The sequence below is a fragment of the Thamnophis sirtalis genome, unplaced genomic scaffold, assembly GCF_051295495.1.
Source record: "Thamnophis sirtalis isolate CommonGarterSnake01/CBP01778 unplaced genomic scaffold, rThaSir2_p1.2 scaffold_5, whole genome shotgun sequence".
Lineage (NCBI taxonomy): Eukaryota > Metazoa > Chordata > Lepidosauria > Squamata > Natricidae > Thamnophis > Thamnophis sirtalis.
The window spans coordinates 32,246,183-32,266,057 of NW_028261385.1; the positions used below are offsets into that span (position 1 = coordinate 32,246,183).

Sequence of the window (19,875 nt, forward strand, 5' to 3'; positions counted from 1 at the left end):
AAACCATTATTAAAATAAGTGATGATTTAATAATTAATAAAGCTAGGCAATATAATAGCAATAGCATTTAGACTTATATATTGTTTCATAGTGCTTTACAGTCCTCTCTAAGCGGTTTACAGAGTCAGCATATTGCCTCTAACAATCTGGATCCTCATTTTACCCAACTCTGAAGGATGGAAGGCTGAGTCTACCTTGAGCCTGGTGAGATTTGAACTACCAAATTGCAGGCAGCCAGCAGTCACCTGAAGTAGCCTGCAGTACTGCATTCTAACCACTGCGCCACCACAGCATACCAGACATAAAAATCAGATTAGAATAAAAATTAACATAAGTTCTATCTGCTCTAAAATATTCTATCCTTGCTTTATTAAATCAAAAGTGAGTTTGCTAAAGTCTTACTTAACAGAACCTATATGTACAATAATAATACATGGATTATTATTGTACATAATTATTATCCCAAGCTGAGTGAAAATATTTATCAGGCTTATTTTTCAAATGCAAAGTTATTTTTGATAGTGATGAATATTTCTATAACTTTGTTTGCCATTATTCTAAAGCTGATTATATGTGATTTCTATGAAGTGTCCTGGTAGTTGGTATACTTTTCAGGAATATAAGATTTTGTGATATTTAATAGAAAAATATATAGTCTTTGGACTATAATAAATATTACGATTTTAAAAAATATATTTTGATTATAATTTTTAATACAGTAAAAAAGTAAAAAAGAATACAGAAAAGAATTAAAAGGAAAAAATACAGAACTATAACTTCTCTGTATTGAGTAATTTTAATCTTAACCTTTTCTCCATCCATTTCATCATTTTTTAGCACCAAATTCCAAAATAATCAATTTGATCTTCTTTCAACAAAAAGTCCACATAAGGTTTCCAATTTTTCAAAAACATTCTTTGTTGTCTTTTCTTTAAGTTCAGTTCATTTTAAAATCCAATCTTCTACTAGAAGTATCCAAATTTTTATATATAATAATCTCATTTCAGGTACCATTTACAATATTTCTTTTCTAATTCCTTACCCATAAAACCCAATGGGAATAAATATGGCTTTGTTATTGACAATATCTCTTGACATAATTTTATGAATTTGCATCCAATTTTTTAAAAATTTTTTCACGAGTTCACTGTTCACAACCAAAATTTTCTTTGAATATGTAAGGCAGTTTTAGCCACTGTTACATTGTACATTTTTTTTGTGAAGGTTCTCTCTTAATGTAAATTTAATACCTGTGGGTATGTCATAAATATTACAGTTGTCCAGAATGAATTTCAATCTTCTTCAATTTCCTTTCCCGCCCTTAAGTTCCCTTGTTCTTTGCTGTATGTAATAAAGATTAAAATTTGGAGTGAAGCATTGGAACTTACTCTGAAAGGGAAGTCATGCCAGAAGAATGTAAAATGAAGGTGCCATTTAGCTACTTGCTGGTAAATTAGCAGCAAGTGTAAAGTAGCTGGTGATTACCTCTCTAGAGTATGCAAACAGGTATAGCAGAGTTGTAGGAGGAAGGTCTGGAAATCCCACGCGGATCAATGGGTCCAAGCACATATTTTACTTTACTTTGTATTACAATTTTTTTTTCAATCCTTCTCTATATTCTATGTGCATTTGGTTTTTGGGAAAGCTAAAGAAATAGCCCATTTGCTGCCTACTTTGGTGCCAGCTATGTGTTTCCTGCTGAATAGTTACTGTATTTTTCGAGTATAAGATGCACCAAAATTTTGAAGAGGCAAATTAAAAAAAAAAGGTTTTGCACTCTGCAGACCTCATGAAAATGGGCCCATTTTTTTCCAAAAAAGGGCATGAATAGCCTTTAGGAGGCTTGTAGGGTGCTCCTGGGGTGTGCCCTCCCAAATGAGCAAAAAATGGTCCATTTTTTTTTGCAAAGAAGGGCCTGTTTTTGTCAACAAAAGAGCATGCATAGCCTTTAGGAAGCTTATAGAGTGCTCCTGGGGGCTGGGGGGGGGAATTGAGCAAAACATGCCCCATTTTTCACTCATTTCTGCCCTCCCCAGTCCCCAGAAGCACTCTGGAAACCTCCTAAAGGCTATGCACGGCCATTTTGGTGAAGGGGATGTGGTTTCGGGAGGCCAAAATTCAGTGTATATGATGCACCCAGATTTTCAGCCTCCTTTTTGAGGGAAAAAGGTGTGTCTTATACTCCAAAAATATGGTATGTCCTTTCTGAAGGGTTCATGGAAGAATTAAGCTTCAATGCTGGCATTTATAACATACTGTAGCCACATGAAGTTAGACAACAACAACAATGAACAAACAACCCCCTTCCCCAAAAGAGTTTCTTTAAAATGAAGCAAAGCTCTATCATACAGTTACATGTTATGCACAACCAAAATATGTTTCTCTTACAGAGTTCACAGATACCTTAAATTTGTTAGGGCAATGTTGAAAAAATAAACTATGTAAAGCACCCCAACTGGGGAGGATTCATATTGTTATTTAGTACAGTAGATGAGACACAGTATATGAATCTATGAATCTATGAATCTATTTTTCAAGTTGGAAAATATTGTAATTGGAGGAAAAACATTTCTCTGAGAACCTATTTCCATCATAATTGTATTAGTTTGCATATAAATGCATTCATATTTTTTAAAATCACAAAACTTTGGTGTGTTTATGTATAACTGTATGGAAATTCAATTAAAGACTGCTTTAAAACTATTAATAATACTTATGGTACAGTTACTGTGAGAAATATTCCATCCAGCAGACTCTTGTAATATTCCTCGACAGTACTCTTTTCTACAGCTTTATATTGTCATGTAAAAGAGTTTAGCTTTTAATAAGAGCTTTGTTTTCAAATGACAATTTAAATGTAAAAAAAAAGATAAAAGCATAAATTGAATTAGTAATTAGTCTGCGTCCCTACAAAGAATCAATAAGCATATGGGAATGGGAAAAATAACAGTTGTATTCAAGTGGAAGGTATCCAGTATTTGAGTTATCTAGTAGAGAAGAGTTATATTAGATGCACAATCATATTTCCCCCTCCCCCAATATCAACAGTGGTCCTGAACCCCCCTGGGTCAAAAATGCCTGCCTTTGTAAAATGTTGCCCTCCCTCCACATGTTATTGTGATCTGGGTGCTTGACAATCTGTTTTCTCTTACTACCACAGTCCCAAATGTCCACAATTTGCAAAAAAATTTTTGCCAGCTTTCCCAGAAAGTCAGCGGGGAAACTGGCTGGGAAATTTGAAAGCTGTTGTTGCTTGCTGAGGGATTTCCCTCCCGTCCACTCGTGGGGGAGGGGGCAGCATGAAAATCCTTTGGCAGGCTGCAAAAATGAAACTCAGATCTTATCAATCTTGGCTTTGTTTCTTCGGCCCACTGTAGCATTCCCTTCCACACCCGGAGGAGAAAGAAACCTCCTTTAAAAGCCTGCAGAAACAGAAGTCAGGTCTCAATATTCTGAGCCCTGTTTTTGCAGGTCCTGGAGTTCCCCTTCATGCATGGAAGTGAAAGGAGCTCCTGTAGCGGACTGCAGAAATGAAGCTTCGATCCCCAAAATCTGAGCTGTTTTCTGTAGCCCACCACAGGAGCTGTCATTCTCACACAGAGGCAAAACTGCCTGCTTTCCTTCGGCAGACAGCTCTTTCACGCCATTGGCTTAATGACTGTGGAGTTGTGTAATGACCACAGTTGGGAGAGCCAAGATTGCAGTTGTTGAGCGAACAACTGCAGTCACATGGATGTCTCATTTAACAGTTCTGCCCCCCCAATTCTGGTTGTAAGGATTACCTATATTTGCTATTTTTCTAAACTGTTAAGTATATTGGCAATTTCTTTGTGCTATAACAGTACAGTTTTAATTATGCAATTGAGTCATTTCAGGTTTTTAGTTATTGAAGCAATAGTAAATGGCTGTCTGAATAGATGTGCACATTTATATCATTCTCTGCTTTTATATTTACATCAGAATATTACAATAACTTACATTTGGATAAGATTCCCATCTGATTAAAGACATTACATGACTCACTAGGCTACAATACTCATGCAGTTATAAGTGTTCATTTTTGCAGGGTGTAAGACATGGGTATCAAACTCGATTATGTCACGTGACATGACTTTTTTTCTTTTGCGGAGTCGGGTGGATGTGGCTTGTGCATAATGAAAGTTGGTGGCAATGCAATTTTCTTCCAGTTTTGAGCAGGAAACAAACATAAGACAAAAATTATGTTGTGATTTTGTTAGGCTTACCCTGTTTCCCTGAAAATAAGATCTCCCCGGATAATAAGCCCAATTGAGTGTATGCGCTAAAATAAGCCCTCCCCAAAAATATTGTAACACAGCAGCAGCCATAAGATGACTACGCTCGCTGCCTCCTGCACCTCAAAAATAATAAGACCTCCCCAAAAATAAGTCCAAGTGCTTATTTTGGGAGTAAAAAGAAAATAAGACTGTCTTACTTTTGGGGAAACACAGTACCATACTATAGAAATTATACAATGATCCCTTCAGCTAACATTTTTGGTTCATTAAAAAACGCATGCTCGACAAAAGTGTGCCGATGAAACCGCGGTGAGAAAACCGCAAGGTCGAAATTGCGCCGATGAATGGGCGCAGAAGTGCACTGACAAAAGCGCGCCTTCAACAAACAACTAATAACAACCTAATAACCCTAACCCTAAACTTAACCCTAAACCTAACCCTAAACCTAATCCTTACCTTAACTTAAATTGTGCTTTTGTGGGCGCGGTTTTGTCGGTGCACTATTGTGGGTGCGTTTATGATGTTGCGGTTTTCTCGCCACGGTTTTGTCGGCGCGCTTTTGTCGTGCGCGCATTCGTCGGGTCACAACATTTTTCACTTAAGGAAAAAAATTACTTTCCTTTAGTAATGGAATTATAGATCTGTTTTTGTTCTTGGCTATTAACATTTTGAAAGTGTATTGTCCTTGCACACTGACAGTTGTGCTGCCTACTCATCCTATTTTAAAGTGTTAATTGTTGTGAACGTTTAAGAGCTGTGATAGTTAGCATTTACAAATTAAACAAAATTAGATGTTTCAGTGGTTCTTTAATGACTGATTATGCATTAACACATTAAATGCAGATTGATACAGATAATAAAATTGAATTCACTGACAATTGATTTTTCATTATTTAAATAATTATATTGAAGTTAGAGAAATTTTATTCTAAATACCTATATCTAGATTTGAGCTAAATTCAGATTTGTAAAACATGGGAACTGAAGTTAATTCATTCAGATTTTTATAGCAATGCATCAAAATTGCAACATAAATTTTGGAATATTCTACAAATGTTAATCTCTAGCTCCATGGATTTAGCGATGTGCAGTTTAAATGCTTTGAAAATTAACGAGTGTATTTGCTGAAATAAATTTCTAGCTGAATTATAAAACACAATGTTGAAAGTAGGTTCCATGGTTTTGTTATCCAAGACAGCATGGGAAACAGTTCTTCTGATTCCATCAACCACCTGCAGTAGTAAGCGTCCCTGTGCCCCAGCCCCAAGCCAACTGGCAAAGGCCAGTTTTAATAGCATTCCAGAAGATCAAAAGCTTGGGAAAAGTTCTCACCTCTGGGGTGGGGCCACAGCAGAAAAGGCTCTTCTCCTTTACCCTGCCTGCTGGAATTCCTTAACAGATGGAAGATACAGTGGGCCTTTTCCATTGGGATAAGTGTGGCAGATACCTTTGACCCATGCCATATAGGGCTTTAAAAGTAACAACTGACATCTTGAATTTGATCCGGAAGCAAACTGGTAACCAATGCAGCTTGTGCAATAACGGTGTTATATATGCAATCCTGGGGGCTTCCAGAACTATGTGCACCACAGCATTGTTTACCAGCTGTAGCTTCTGAATACCTGTCAAGGGTATACCCTATGTAGAATGTATTGCAGAAATCTAGCCAAGAGAAGTCTAGGGTATGAGTGACCATGTGCAAGGCTTCATGATAAAGGTGAAGGTGCAAAGGCCCTGCTAGCCATAAGTACCACTTGCTCTTTGAGCAGGAGTTGCAAGTACAGGAGGATCCCCATGGTGCACAACAGGTCTGTCTGAGGTAGTGCAACTCCATCCAGAACAATGATAAACAATCGGATTCTGGGGTCACTTGCACCCACCATCTTGCCTGGGTTCAAATGAAACCTGTTGTCGCCCATCCAGACCCCAGCAGCCTCCAGGCATTGAGAAAGGTCTGCCACATGATTGCTTGGATCACCAGGAATGGAGATGTAAAGCTGAGTATCCTCAGCATATTGATGATCTCTCAGTCTAAGTGTTGGATGGTTTTACATAGAATGTTTTAACTTTATGCACAACATTATTTGAAAATATGATTTTAATTTTATAAAATTAGTATGTCATTTCTCCCTGATGAGGAAACTCAAATTTTCTTATTTTCTCAACCATCTGAGTAGGTCAGTAGACTAGGTCAAGAATCTACAAACGGAAGAACATAAGGAACTCCAAAACCACATGGTTGAAAGAAGTTTGGGTGGCAAAATATTAGAGCAGGAGCTTTTAACCATAACCATGCTTTTATATTTTCAATATATTTGCAGCACCTTAGTCAGATTTAAATTTTTACTTGGCTGCCAAAGCTTTTAGGATGGCTTTGGCAAATGGCGGTCTTTCATTGAAATTAACCTGAATGCTATAAATCATATGGGGAAGAATGGCTATAAATAGCCATCCCTCCGTCCATTGCCTCCCTCCGTCCCATCAGATCACATAGAGTAGGCCTCCTCCGAATTCCATCCGCCAGTCAGTGCCGACTGGCGACTACGCGGAGGAGAGCCTTCTCAGTTGCAGCTCCGACGCTTTGGAACGATCTCCCCGTGGAGATTCGTACCCTCACCACCGTCCAGACCTTCCGCACAGCCCTCAAGATCTGGCTATCCCGTCAGGCCTGGGGATAAGATCCGAACCTCGCCCCACCCGAATGCTGAATGAATGTTGTGTTTTATCGGTTTATTTTTTTTTATTCACATTTTGTTTTCTTTCTTGTGTTTTGTCTTGCACTCCCTTCCCATTGATTGTAAGCCGCCCTGAGTCCCCTTAGGGAAAAGGGCGGCCTATAAATGTCAATAAAACTAAACTAAACTAAACTAAACTAAATATAAAACAAATTTAAGTTTGTTTCATCCCGCTTTAAACTTGGAATTCAATCGAATTGTTTTCAGTAATACAAAGTATGCGAAAGAAAAAAGAAAAGAAAAAGAAAACAAAAATGTATTTTTTCTCAGTAATAGTCTTTTCAGTCAAGGAACCACATCCTGTTTTGTGAGGTTGAACATTTTAAAAAGCAAGGCATTACAGTTCTTGGTGTTACATTTTGTTTATGAAAAGGTTAAGCAAGGTTTAAATTTTTTTTTGGGGGGTGTGGTATTCTCCAGGCTGGTAACGGGGAAAACTGATTTCACCTAGGAATTATTTCTGGCATTATATCTGACAGATTTTATTTACCATATTTTTCGGAGTATAAGACGCACTAAGATTTTGAAGAGTCAAATTAAAAAAAAAAGTTTTTGCACTCTGCAGACCTCCCAAAAATGTCCAGTTTTTTGCGAAAATGAGCCCTTTCTTTTCTCAAAAAGAGGTATGCATAGCCTTTAGGGGGCTTATAGAGTGCTCTTGGGGGCTGGGGGGAGCAAAATTGATTTCTCCCCTCCCCAGCCCCCAGGTGCACGCTAGAAGCCTCCTCAAGGTGCTGCACAGCCATTTTGGTGAAGGGAGCAGGGTTTGGGGAGGAAAAAAATGCTGCATAAGACGCACCCAGGTTTTCAGCCTCTTTTTTGAGGGAAAAAGATGCATCTTATATTCTGAAAAATACGGTAAGAGAAGCTTAAAAGTTTTCTCATTGCTAGTAACTTAAATATCCTGGATGGAATATATATATCTATATATATCTATATTTATATATATATCTATATCTATATCTATATCTATATCTATATATATCTATCTATCTATGTATATCTATATGTGTGTGTATGTATGTATGTATATATATATATATATATATATATATATATATATATATATATATATATATATATATATATATATATATATATATATATATATATATATATATCACTCACAGACATCTGTTTAATTATAATACATTGAAAATAGAGATTTGAACTGCCAAATTGCAGTCAGCAGAAGTAGCCTGCAGTATTGCATTCTAACCACTGCGCCACCGGAGCTCAAATCCTCTAATATTGTTTTCTGGCTGCTTCTTTAAATATTAAAAAAATCTGGCCTGATACCGGGGGTGTTAATCCCTACAAAATGTAATATTTCATTCTCTTCTGCACAGTGAATAGAGGACCCACTAGATGAATGCTGTAATGATAAACTTTGAATCTTTTACAGTAGTCTTCAAGTTACAACCATAATGGAGCCTGCTTATTAGGGTTGGAAGTCTAATCAGTCTAAGTGATCTGTTTACGATCTCTCAAGGTCTCCCCACCCTTCATGCAGGCCATCATAGCTGTCCATCTGACTGCTCAGGGCTGGCTTCCCAAAACTAGGCATGAGGCATGAGAGCTTTGCCATCACTCAGTGGCCATCTGATTGTCACAGAAAGCTCAAAAAGCAGCCACTATTTCTGTAAAGAATTGTGGGGGCACTAAAAAGGGCTGATTCTAGGAGGCATAGGGAACAGGCCTGAGCACTGTAGGTCCCATCAAGGCAGGATGGTGGGAAGAGAAGCAGGGGATGCTGCAGCATCTCCGTGGTCTCTTATATGGACAAAGGACCACCGGGACACTGAAGCTGTCCTAACTTTGAAACATGGTCACATATGGTTTTGGGGTATCAGTCTTAACTTTGATTGTTAAGTGGCTTGTCATTTCTTGAGATTACCGATATAAAGATCTTCCTCAAATAGCAGGTAATTATGGTTTTTCAGTTAATAATTTTGAATGTATTGTTTATAGAATTTGGAAAAATCATTCTAATAGGGAGCTGAAGGTTTGAAAATTCACCTGTGAGAAAAAATAAGGGCATTAAACAATATGTCTTTTATAAAATTAATGAAAAATATATTTATTCTGAATATAGCTAATCCAATTTTTTCAGCCTTAGCATTGAATACAATTTAATTTGAGGAGAAAAATAGTTGTATTACTTACACCCAGAAAGTATACTCTTTGTGGATTTATATGATGCTTATTTTTTTTATTTCATGACAACCCAAATATTATAAAACACTTAATTAGCAACCTTTTCAGCTATTATTTTTCTTGTATTGCTTCCTCAGCTTAGTTTTTCTGTTGTATGTAGAATTCAGAACGTTGCTATACACTGAAATAGTAGTATAGTTTATGTTGTAACAAGATCTGACTTTCTGTGCTGTTAAAAAGCACAGAAAGAAAAAACAAAGATATTTCAGATTTTGTTTTGGTGTACGTACACAGATTGTGTATATGTACTTCACTTATTTTTCAGTCATGGTGGAATTGGTGGCTTCTGTCTTCAACAGCAGCAGCAACAACAACATGATAATACTATTCAAAAGTTCTTGGACTTCTTATAAACTTACCTGATTCATTCCTGTCTGCTTTAACCACTGCACTTTTGTAATGCAATGATCAACTTGATGCCCTCAGAAATTTACAATTTCTGCAGAAGGTAATAAATCTTCCACTGCTTCTGTGTATCAACTTGTATTTGCACCATACTGCCTGTCATTTACCATGTTTGTCATTGAGAGGGTACAATAAAAAGCCATCAATGTTATCCATGGACATTTCATGTGAGGAATGAAACTTGTAAACAGCACTAGTAGAATCACTGTGTACGTATGAACCAGATGCGTTACAATCTCAATCCTGGTAAAAGAATGGCCAAGAGTCTGTTGACTGGAAAAGATGTGAAGAAAAGACTTAAGACTCAAACTCTGATGAAGTTCTGAACAATTTTTCAGAGCTTCATCAGAGTGTGAATCTTAAGTCTTTTCCTCTCTATTCTACACCATAACATTTGTGCATGGATGGCTTCCATTTGTCTGCAATTAACTACCGTACCCATTGTTGTGAAATCTATTAGCTTCAATAATTGTGTAGTTCCTGAATATGAATTATGCTTCTGGAAATAAGAAATTTGAAGTCTGACAACCTATTTCTCCATGAATTAGTCCTATTGTCTTTTAAAATTATCTAAATTGGGATTCATCTTTAAATCCAGTGGAGAACTGTCTACAATGTATAAAGAAATGCCTCCTTTTCTATCTTAAGAGTCCCATATTTAATATTCCTTTAACATTGTTAGGTTGGAAGAAAAACTTTTCATACAGTTCAGGATTTTGTGTTCCATCATTAAACTGCCTTTTTTGACTAAAATTTCTAATGTCTATAGTTTCATAAAATTGCTGTTGCAGCTTTAGTGATTTTGATGACATTTTTTAGCATCTTTTCCAGTTCTGTAGTATTGTAAGAGGGAAGGTAATAGGAGAAATTAAAGTTGTGGTTAACGTGTTATATGTTTTAATTTCTAAACGTGTAGAATATTTTATTAAAAATGGAATGTTCAATTTAGAATGAAAAAACTGATTCATTGTTTAAGCTAGCAACACAATCTTGTTGAATAACACTTTAATAAATTACCTTTTCATATTAAAATTATGACATTTGAATATACAGGCCTGATCATTTATAAATGTTAGAAAGTATATAACTGTACAATATTGCAATATTTATCCCTCTTTTCTCTTTTAACTGCAAAATTGTGCTGTATGTGTTTTCTGATGGCATTTTACTTTGTGGGTGATTTCTCCAAAATTTTTCAGCAATGCAATACAATGGGTAAGCTGTTCAGTTATTTTAACCTGAGTTATGCAGGGAAGAATATTAGTGTTATGATGGAATGTGTAACAGACTGGGAAAATAGAGGGACCATTGCAAAAGAGATACTCAGTTAATGACTGCAGTTGGAATTGGTAACTGTTGCTAAATTATAAAAGGAAAAATGATGAGATTTGCAACAGCAGTTCTGGTTGAGATTGTTAAACAAATCACATGTGGTTATTGAGTGTGATTTCACATAACTGCGACCTGCGACTTCTTCCAGCTTTCCTAACGGCTCTGCTGGTTGAAATCTGGCAGTGAATGTCATAAATAGCCAAATTGGGTAACCAAATTGGGATCATGTGAGCAAGGGGAATGCTGTGACAGCTGCAACTTCAAGGAATGGTCATCTCTTCGTTCAGCAATGTTGTAGTGTTGAATAGTCACTAAATGAATGGTTGCAAAACAGGAATTATCTGTACTTCAGCCCAGAGTAGGGAGAAGCATAAGAGAAGGGATTCAGAATAACTCTACCTCCATTACATTAGATAAGAGTTGAGTGGGAGAATTTAACAGGCTTCCAAGGTTCTGCTACATTAACTTACTGGCAATAAAAATCTTTCCAGAAATTTATGTGGCTTTTGTTTTCAGACTGCCTAAAAGAGCCTGACACGTGCTACTACACATTAAAAGTGTGAGAGAAATAAAATCATTTTATTTTGTATAAGTAGCGCTCAACTTACGATCACAATGGAGCCTGGAATTTTGGCTGTATGTCATTGCATTTGTAAGTCAAGGCAACATGTGATTGGACTTATTTTATGACTGTCATAAAGCGAGAAACTAGTCATTAAGTGAATCCATTTCTCTGGGCATTTTTTGCCAGAAATTGACAGAAAATATTGGAAACTGACAAATGGACAATGCAATTGGTTGCAAAAGCTTGCAAATACCTGAAACACAATCATATAACCCTGTGTGTGTGTGTGTGTGTGTGTGTGTGTGTGTGTGTATGTGTGTGCATGCGCATACCCTGTCACTCTGAGGAAGGAGCTTTTTAAAATTACAACATAATTGAAAGGTTGTTCAACCACTAGTCATAAGTTGAGGACTACCTACATATTGGCTTCATGGCTGCAAGAAACTGATTTGATTTGATGGAATAATTCAGGGATGTCAAATTAAGGCCCGCGGGTTGAATCTGGCCCACAGGGTGATTAGATCTGGCCGTGTGGTTGCCCAGGAAACAGCGAAGGACCGACCTGCGGTGCCTCTGCCAACAAAAACTCCATTTTCGCTGGCAGAGGGCTGCATGATCTTGAGCTGGCCACACCCATCCCAGCCATTGCCATCCCAACCGTGCCCATTTGGCCCCCCCTCTGAAGTCAAACGCAACCCTGATGCAGACCTCAATGAAATCGAGTTTGAATAATTGAATGACATTCAGTAGATAGTGTATTAAATGGAACAGTAAATTAAATTTAGAATCAAAGTGCTTAGAAAGAGTATCTTTATTGACATGAAAGGAAAATGCTATTCATTTCATAGGCAAAAGGTTTGACAAGAGCTAGGTGCCTTTCGCTGTAAAAGTGCTATAGAATCGATCTATGCAATAAAATAAATAAATAAAAGTGGGATGCCCTCTGCCCAAAGGCTTCTAGGCAATCCAGTGAAGCAGAATATTTAAGTGCCATGTTCAGGAAGTAGATACAATTATCAGCTAGTGGCCTTTGCCAGGAACATGAAGTTAAAGGCCTGGCTTGTGAGAAAAGCTGCCAGATACCACAATACACTCCTGTCTGCCTGGGCCAAGTGGTGATTTCCCTCCCTCCCAACTTTTAATTAGAGGCAGAGCAGCTATTCTAATTACAGATTTCAAGACACAATAGATAATATATTAAAAAAGGGTTTTATATCTTATGGGGATCATCTTGAGTGGAAGGAGGTTCCATTGGTGAATTTATATTCAAGTGTAAAGTTTGGTTAAAATGATGCTAATTATAAAACAAATGGAGTCCAACTTTTTTTTAAAGAAAAGCAGAAGGGAAGTAGTTATGGGATACTCAGGAAATTAAATTTGAATGCTATGAGTAAGCAGTGACTTTGGAAGCATTTTAAAAATAATAATGCAGAAGGATATGAAGGGCCTCCGGATGTATTTTGAAGGAAGATCTCTAAATAACTGTTCTGCAGTTGGTTGCAAGGGAAAAACAAAAACCCTCATCTGTTGCCAACTAGCTTTGAATCTAGGAATTTGGTGTGCAACCTTACATGTGTCTTATTATAGTATACGTAGTCAATAACATTTACTTTTCGGGCACTGTAAAACAAGCTGCAGTGTTCTCAGAACTACATTTTTGTATGATACTAAATCTATAACATTTTATTTTGAAAATTTAAAAATGATGCTACCAGCAATTTTTGGAAACATTCTGGGTTTTGGTGGTGGTGAATGTTTATAATAGATTATAAAAATCTATTCCATTCAAACCAGTTATTTAGAGTACTGATTAAAAGTTTGTGAAATTTCAATATTTCTGCTTAAACATTACCCTAAAACCAGTCCCGATTTAACAAATGGGTAAAAAACATTATAATTGTTCATTTATTGAGAAAACGATCCTAAGCTAAATATTTTTGTGTGGCAAATGAATTTAAGCCTCTAGGCTTATCAGTTGATTTGAAGGGGAAATTAAAGTCATGTGTTCAATCACTGGTATGATAATAATGTAGAAGGTCCTGCTTTATAAAAAACAATAGAATTTTGGCTATTCATTTTCAAAGTCTCATCTTAAAAACACGACGTGGAAGTGTATCAGAGCTGAAAGGATATTTCAGAGGTTCTCCAACAAAAATTATTGATGTTTCACGATTTGGGAAATGTTACAAAACTTATTTCCAAAAAGTTTGGACTCCAGGAATAACTTTCAGGCTGTTTGTATAGATCCCACCAATGAAAGGAACTGAAAGCTTCTCTTGCATTTTTATGTATGTATAAAGTTTATATGGCCACCCATCTCATAAGAAGTGACTGAGTGGTGTTTGGCAATTAAATAAAACAAACACATAAACAATTATTAATAAAATGAGAGTGTCTTTATTAAAATACAAACCACTAGGTCAGTGATGGGATACGACTGGTACGCCCCGGTACGGGCGTACTGGTGCCTCCGGAGGGCCCACCTGCCCGCCGGCTTTTCTTACCTGTATTTGAGCCGATTGAGGCTTACGCACATGGAACGTACAGAGCCTGCATGATGCTCCGCCGAGCAGCTGGTGCATCACGGAGCATCGTGGGCGGTAAGTACACAAGCGCACACTGTGTGGGTGCTGCGCACGTGCATATGGTGGACTCCTGGCCCCGTTGCATTGTACCAATTGCACTGGGATCCGGAACCCACCACTGCACTAGGTACAGGAGAGAATAAATTAAGTACAATGAAGGAGCTATCTTCAAATGTCCCTCTTCTTCTGGGATCCCAAGCCAAATGACATCACCAGAGTTTAACGGACTTACAGAACGTTAACAGGGACGAGACTTAACCTTACTTTGTGAAGTAAAGTGTTTCAGGAGGTAGGTTATACACGGTAGAAAAAGTCCACCACCTGGGACCAGCCAACTATAAGTCCCTAGCAGATGGGACTCAAAGCCAGATCGAATGGGACTGCAGATGTAATTGGGTAAAGGTGGCCCCCTCAGATAATCTAATCTGATGGGCTGAAAAGGTTAAACCCACAACTTGTAATGGACATGGAAGCAAACTGGCAACCAGTGCAGCTTGTGGAGGAAAGATACGATGTGTGTTGTTTTACAAGCACATGTAACCACCATATTGCTTTCTGTATCAATTGAAGCTTCCACAAGTTCTTCAGGGTAATCCCATGTAGTTTGTATTATAGTAGTCCAATATGGAGCTGACTATGGGATGAATGATCGTGAACAGAGCCCCAGATCTAGGAATGGGTGCAACTGATGCACAACATAAAGCTAGACAAAGGTGTTGATGAATGTGTTCATGATGCCACCATTGGGACAACACTAAACAGCAGTACTGCAGTTGGGTTGCAAGGAGAAAGCTATCAATCTCTACAAAGAGCATTATTGCCAATCTACAGTTTCCAAAAGTCCAAGTGGATAAGCCAGAAGGCTATTGAAATAATGTTTTATGGATGTTACCAATATAATAAAACTTTTTTCCTTGAATGAAAAGTAATTTGTTTGATTAAAGGTCAACTCCACTTTCTATCGTAAGAACCTTATCTGAGAAATGTAGTTGCAAAATCATGGTTTGGATATGCTGTGCTGCCTCAGGATAGTTTGCCCTAATTGATGGAACTAATGATTCTGAATTGTACCAGCAAATTGAACTATTTAATGAAATACTTGTCTAGAACTGCTGTTTGAAGCTGGGAAGCAAGTACTGTAACTTGACCTGATTTTGGGAAAGGGGGATCTTCGCTCTATTCTTAAAATTTAATGTATCACTAAGAAAAAAAACAATTTAAATAATCTAGGGTTAGAACTTGTACTGAAATAACTGCAGAATGCCTTTAATATTTTTACATATATGAAAAAGAATCCAATCTTTGGGAGATATAATAATTAATTGTGGGCAGTATGGCATTCCCTACTGTTCACTTCTTATATTCAATCCAGATGATGTAACTGTTCAGGGTTAAAAACTGTCATGTGGTTGGTATTCTCATTTTGCATTTTATACATAGATACACATTGTCTTAGGTACAAAATATAAATTTTTGACAAGAAGAATTCTATCAACAGCTGGCACTATTACTGTAGCCTTTTATGTTTGGGTTAAGCATTACAGGTAGCGCTTGACGTAGGACCACAATTGGGACTGGTATTTTGTTAGTAAGTTGAGACACTATGCAGCCAGGCACAATTGTTTTTATGGCAGTTTTATTGCTGCCATAGTTAGTAGTCTTTAGACTTGATGATGACCAGAGGGCTGCATCAGGTGGTTATCATGATACAAATTCTGAAAGCATGGCTGTCTCTTGGAACATGGTTTTGTTTGCATTTGTTACTGCATATACTGTATTTTTCAGACTATAAGACACACTCCCCCCCAAGTGGTTTGAAATGTCTGTGCTTATTATAGAGCGAATGTTGCCAAAGCCCTTCCCACCTGCTGGCCCCCATCCTTTGGCCTCTGCCTCCCAGCAATTTGCCTCCTTGCAGCAACCTGGTCAGCTTCAGCGCAGCCTGATTTTACATGAGCAGCTGATTGGCAATTGGATTGGCCTCCCAGAATCCCACCTATCAGCTGTTCCAGGTTGCGGGGATCACTGCTCTCCATTGCCGCCGCTGCCACTTATCACCACTTCTGTGCGCCCTATTTTTGGCCTCCGTGTGTTCCATTTTATGCCTGTTCCAGGTAGCGGGGATAGGCGGCGGTGATCCCTGCCACCTGGGACCAGCAGAAAATGGGATGTGTGGAGGCCGAAAATAGAGCATGTGGAGGCGGTGATAGGTGGCAGCATCTATGAGCAACAGTGATCCCCACAACCTGGAACAGCTGATAGGCAGTATTCTGGGAGGCCGATACGGGAGGCCAATCCAGCCGCCAATCAGCTGCTCATGCTAAATCAGGTTGTGCTGAAGCTGACCAGGCTGTTTGTTGTTTGCTGCAAGGAGGCAAATTGCTGGGAGGCAAAGGCAGATTTTTTTTCTTGTTTTCCTCCCCAAAAGCTAAGCTTCTACTTCGGAGCATCTTATAGTCCGAAAAATACAGTACATTCCTTTACTTCCTGAAATTATTCAGAGGCCTTGGAAATACTCAATCCTAAACTTATAACAATGGAGAAATATAGAATTGAGAGGAATCCTGTCATTAGCATATAGATGACAATTGGTTTAAAGTCTGGGAATAATCCTTCCCTGTGGTTGCATATTCAATGGCATAGGAGATAATCATAATACATTCTATTTTGGGCTGCCTTGAGTTGGTCTCAAATAGGGGAGCAGGACTGCTAATTGCAATGGGATGTTTTTGAACAGAACTCAGTTCCGCTAGTTTCTAGTCAGTTTTTGGAATCAGTGTAAAGCCTTTGTAGTGGGCTGTAACATTCTAAGTTGTTAGACTTACTGACAAGCTTTTATTTAGCATTTGGCTTAGTAGAGGTTGAGTAACATGCAGGTTCTCTCCTTAACAGAAAGTGGCTAGCTACTGCATACTAGGAAGAAGCCCTAAAATGGGTAATGGCAAGCAGACATCCAAGATGCATTTGTATATTAATCATAGTTCAATTCTGTCTCTTCCTTCTCTTAGCCTTCCATTGTTTTCTCAATATTGATATTTGCTTTTTAGCCTTGAAGTTGGGCACTATTGTTTATTGGCATAACTTGACATGTCTGCCCTAAGAAACACTGGCTGTTTCACATAAAAGATTTGATTGAGTTGCCTTATGTAGTACAAACCTACCCGAATATGAAGCCATTTTTGGAATATAGATGCAATATTCCTGAACAAAGGAATTGAACTTTGGTTCCATAGCTCCCTTTTTGTGAAACACCTTCACTTGGTAGCAAATGACTGTTTTGGATTTTTTTATATATATTTTCTTCTATTGTACATATCCTAATATCTTTTAAAATTGTTACTGCGCTTTGGTGTTTGATCTATAGCTTATTTTGGTTAAGATTTTTAAAAGGGGGAAGTATTAGCAAAAAATAAACAGAAGGTTGTAGAATATTGTATATAGTTATAGTTTTAACCAAAGTTATTGTTTCCCTTTTCACAGAATGTTGGTTTTGAAAGCTCAGGGAAGAAGCAACAGGGAGAAAATCACAATCCAGTGGTAAGCATGACTGCATGGACATCCCATTTAATTATTTAACAAATAATATTTTAGCTGGGCTTTTTATTGAAATAAATATAGCAGTTAGAAATATTAATAAAATATTAGAGAATAATCAGGAAATGAAAGAACAATTTACTTGATTTAGCTATTCAATTTTAAGTGCATAATTTGAAATTTTAAACAATTTTTGTTCTTAAAATGTTAAAGTCTTAGTTATACTGTCTCTGTTTTCTCTAGCCATAATATCCTTGGCATCATAAATAAACATACATAGCAAAGAATGGGGGAAGGGAGAAGTGAGAGAAGGCAAGGAATCAAATCCATGCTAGAGCTTAGTTTTCAGATAATGCTATACATTTCCTTGTCTGACATTTCTAGGAGATGTTTTGACCAAATTAAAATGTTTATTCTACATTGCTTCCCTACACTCTTAACTGGTTATCAGATGTCCACAGATATTGGCATGACATAATTTTCTGCTATGATGGTATATATACAAGAATGGTTAGAGTGAAGACTATGAAAGCTATAATAAATTGCCACTAAATTCTATTTTAAAACAAAATGACAAGATAATGAAGCCATAATTATCATAGGGCTGGAAGGATCTTGGAGGTCTTCAAGTTCAAATCCCCCCCCCAATGCAATGCAGGAGACCTTATTGTATCCTGAATAAATGACTGCCAAATATTTTTTGAAGACCTCCAGCAATGGAGCACCCAGAACTCTGAGAGGCAAGTTGTTCCATTGATCAATTGTTCTTATTGTCAGGAAATTTCTCCTTAGTTTCCAATTGGATCTGTCTTCAACAAGTCTACCCATTGATTCTTATCCTGCCCTCAGATGCTTTGGAAAACAAGCTGACTCCCTCTTCTCTGTGATAGCCTTCAAATGCTCAAAGACAGTTATGTCACATGCAATACCCTTCTTTTCATTATATTAGACATTCCTAGTTCCCTTAACCTATTTATCTTATGAGTTATCCTCCATAACTTTTGTCATCTTTGTTGCTTTTCTCTGCACTCTTTTTAGTCTCTCAGTAATGTTTTGTGTGTTGGTGACTAGTACTGGTTGCAGTATTACAAGTGTGGCTCACTAATGTAGTGTGTGATACTATCACTTCTCATGATCTTGACCCCAAAATGTCTGACACAGATGGGTGGAAGTGGTGGCGGCGAGAGGAGATGGTTTTGCATGCACACATGCGCACGGCTTTCACAATGGGCCACAAGGGTTGGGGACCCCTGTACTTGACACTATCCCTCTGTTGATGCAAGAGCCAAGGTGGCACAGCGGTTAAATGCAGCACTGCAGGCTACTGCTAGATCAGCAGGTCAGCGGTTCAAATCTCACCGGCTCAGGGTTGACTCAGCCTTCCATCCTTCCGAGGTGGGTAAAATGAGGACCCAGATTGTTGGGGGCAATATGCTGACTCTCTGTAAACCGCTTAGAGAGGCCTGAAAGGCCTATGAAGCGGTATATAAGTCCACTGCTATATTGCTATTGCTATAGGGCTTCACATGCTTTTTTGACTGCTGCAGAACACTGCTGGTTGTATTAGATGATAGTACACTAGAATATCAAGTTCTCCATAGTGAGGGGGGAGGAGTATCCAGGATGGGTTTGACCTTATCCTCTCGTGATTGGTTTGAGTCAGATAAGCTCTTTGGGCTCCGCCCCCTGGCAGTGAGCATGCCCAGTTTTCTGACTCAAAACCTTCGTGAGAAGTTGCTCATTCGAGAGCTCCAGGAATTTACTAGGAAAATTCATTTGGATCCGTCGAGTTTGCCTCCCTGCTTTATACACAGCCTCCTCCTGCAAGATTGGAACTGCCACTAGCCCCCCTGGGGCGGCAGGCTGCCCTGGACACTGAGGAGATCCGAAGTCTCTCAGTGAGGAGCTTGACCAGGCAGCAGGAGAAAGGGCAAAAGCCTCTAGCAGGCAGCCCCAACCGCTGAGGCTTGTAAGTCGCTGGAGCGCTCCGTTGCTCCCCTCAAGGGTTGAGCGACGAACCAGGGCTTTCAAACGCCCTGGAGCGCCCGCGCTGCCTCCACGTGGCCAGAGGATCGTGAGGAAGCCGAAGAAGCTGTTCCTGGCCACAGCGGCATCGGAGGAGAGGCAGGAGGAAGAGAATCCGGCTGGGAGCGCACGTGGCAAGCTCTCAGGAGCTCAAGCCTCGCTTCAGGCACTTTTAAATTTCGCGCCCCTTTGCAAGCCGGTCGGCGCCATTTTGAAGCCGG

General features: G+C 38.4%; 1 protein-coding gene across 4 annotated transcripts in view; it reads left to right on the forward strand.

The window, feature by feature from the left end:
* The window catches only part of ERBIN (erbb2 interacting protein), a 94,667-nt gene that overhangs the window by 11,824 nt on the left and 62,968 nt on the right, over nt 1–19,875 (forward strand). For 3 of the 4 annotated variants that reach the window (XM_087715572.1, XM_087715570.1, XM_087715573.1), the window contains exon 2: nt 17,576–17,632. The gene's annotated coding sequence lies outside the window, so the exon portion shown is untranslated. Of the gene's footprint in view, nt 1–9,506; nt 9,657–17,575; nt 17,633–19,875 lie in introns of those variants that run through there. The other variant, XM_087715571.1, reaches the window with a different exon arrangement.